Source organism: Polistes dominula, unplaced genomic scaffold (genome assembly GCF_049000335.1).
Source record: "Polistes dominula isolate Pdom_NZ unplaced genomic scaffold, Pdom_raw_medaka contig_12, whole genome shotgun sequence".
NCBI classification, from domain to species: domain Eukaryota; kingdom Metazoa; phylum Arthropoda; class Insecta; order Hymenoptera; family Vespidae; genus Polistes; species Polistes dominula.
Window position 1 is genome coordinate 3,762,644 of NW_028301116.1, and position 3,201 is coordinate 3,765,844.

The following is a 3,201-nucleotide window of genomic DNA, read 5'->3' on the forward strand; positions in this document are numbered from 1 at the left end:
ACGTGCACATTCAACACGCTTTACAAAATAATGAATATAAATTACGTATGTGTATTTATTAGCTTGTCCCAAGAAAAATATGTCATATTTTCTTTTTTTTAAACTACAAAACAAAACAAAATAACAATCGATTTTTTGTCATATTTCAAATCCAAAAATTGGTCGTGAATCATACAATAAATTCAACTACTCAATAATTTCACGCTTTGTTAAAATAACAATTAGTATCCATCAATGGTTTTTATTTTACCATTATCTTTTTCAATCAAACGACATAAATAAATCGTGGTGCATCTTTCACAAATCTCTATTATTATATTTTAAAATATAATTTAATTTTATATTCTATTACATTCACCCTAATCTAATATTAATACGAATAAGAAAAAAAGAACAAAGAATTAAACCGTAATTTAAATTTATTATAAAGAAAAGCAAAAAACAAATCACACCAAAAGGGTTTACACAACTTTCTTCCAGCACGTTTTTGATCGTCAGCAGGAGGTTGGATCGTAAGCTTGCTGCTACCGTGTCACGGAAGGCCGATTCGAGAAAGAAGAGACTGCCTAACATCACACATGTACACACATTCAAGCACACATTCACGCATACGTGAACAACCACAAATACATTGAACCACACGTGGAAGAACATATTCGTGCGTAGCAGAGCGCGTATGATTAGTGTAATAAGTAGTTTTTTGAGGCGGATCCCTGTACAAAAGGGAAAACAAAGAGAGATGGCTGGAAGGCAGCTAATTTCGATCGAGGTTCCTTCGAGTAGGACAAAAGGATTAAGGCGTGTGCGTATGTAAACGCGCGCGCGCGAGCACACAAGGAAAAAAGAGAAGGGTTTAGTAGGGTGAGAAGGGGGGGTACGTAATGATGATGACGACGATAGCGACGATGATGATGGTCGTGGTGATGGTTATAGTGATGGTAGTGGTGGTGGTGGTGGTGGTAATACTGCTGCTAGTGAAAAAATAAAAAGCATAGGACCGACACAACACGCACGTCCTCCTCCTTCATCCATTCATCCTTTCTCTGAAGCTGAGTCCTGTGCTCGATTTCGAATCAAAAGGCGGGAGGGCACCCTTTCCTTTCTCTCTACGCTACCATTTTTTTTTCTTTCATTTTCTTTTTGTTTTTTTGTTGTTGTATATATATATACCTTATAACCTATCTCACTCGTTTTCCCTTCTTAAATTCTCACTCTCTCTCTTTCTCTCTTAGTCGGTCTCTTTATTATTATGCGACTATCCGTACCGACAAAAGAAAAGAAGGAGTAGGAGGGTGCGTGTGCAAGCCAATACAGGGAAAAAAAGGGCTTAGGGATACTAACTACACGGGTGTACATACCAACAATGAACCAAACCGGTGACCGAGAGAGAGAGAGAGAGAGAGAGATCTAGTACGATCAAAAACGGATTAATTACGGTGTGCCTCAGTAATTAGCCCCGCGGGAATTCTCTCTCTACCGCCTCTATCCTTTTCTTTATTATTGGATACGACTTTCTCTCTCTTTCTCTCTCTCTCTTAGAATTATTTTTAGGATTGGTATCGTGCTACCTGGTCGGATCGTTTCATCTCCAGAAATACGCCTCTTTATTTTTTTTTTCTCCTTTTCTTTTCTTTTCTCTTATTCATTGGTAGCACCGTCTATCGTTAAACAATAAAAAATGAGTATATAAATATATATATATATATATATATATAAAGCATTTCTATTACTACAATATTATTATTATTATTATTATTATTATTATTATTATTATTATTATTATTATTATTATTTAAGTGAAAACTGCATAAAAGATGGTATAAGTATTCTACTGATATCCGTTAGTGGAACAAACTAAATGTTCAGTGGGTATAATTAATCTTTAAAGTAAGATTTATTTTACTATTTTTTACTATTTTTACACTTCTATCGTGTATGATCTAAACACATGATATTTTTTTTATAAAGCTGATCTTTTATATTAATCTTTCGATTAGTTTTGACCCTCTTATAATTCTAAAGACTTTACTATTTAGTTATGTTACGAAATTTTTTTACAGAATTTCTATTTATTAATTTAATTACCTTTGCAACATATTTTGAAGAATAAACTTCTTTTGTAAAAACATAAAAATGTTGAATTATAAAAGGTTTAGAGAATTTAAATGACGAATTTATTGTTATGATTATTGTTGTTATTTCTCTTTTTTTTTTTTTTTAAAGTAAAACACAAAAAGAATGGCGGTCACAAATTAAATTGTCATCATCATCATCATCGTATATTTTAAAAGTTTAGAAAAATGTTCTCTATCATGAAAAATAATAATTTATCCGTAGCAGATACAGAAAAATGTTGGATTATAAAAGGGTTAAAGTTTTAATGAACAATTTGTTTGCTCGTTGTTGCTTGGAAAAATGAGATAATAAGAATAGAATAATGGAGATCGCAAAACAAGGAATCGCAAGTTTATTTCTTTCTATCCAAAAGACGACCGACTTATTTCATTTTCCAGCTGCCTTTTACCATAAGGAAACGCACGAGGAAGTTTCCGCTCGTGCGATCGATGGGAAGAAACGAGCCATGACGAATCCCGTACAACAGGTCCGGCATCGTGAAACGGGTCACATAAGAAAGTTTAAAGAAAACGGAAGAGAATGAAGAAATGGAAACTAAGAGAAAGACATAAGATACAAAGATATTACGAAACGATTTTATACGAGTTTATCCTAAGACCTTAAAGATAGAAACTTCTAACCAAACTACCCTCCTTCCCTCTTTCTTTTAGTCATCAAATCGCAAATCGATATTATATTCACTGAAAAAAAAATAAATTTTGGTCTCGTATAAATAAATCTTTAGTATGCAAATTTTATAAAATAAATCAAAGGAAAATTTATCGATAGAAAAAATTAAAGAAATATTAATTAATTAATTAAAGTTTATGTCGTTTTAATGAATAAAAATAAACGACATTATTAATAAAAAAATGCCACAATTAAAAAACTATTAAAAATTGATACCGTTTTGACGAATAAAAAAAATAAATAACAGATACTTAACGTGATTCTCCTTGATTACATAAAACACAACACATTTCAAACAAACAAACAAAAATGTCTCTAACGTACAATTTTGTATTCGAGAATAAGCATTGACTTTTTAACATAGGTAATAAAAAATAAATGTTAAAAATAAGCAGG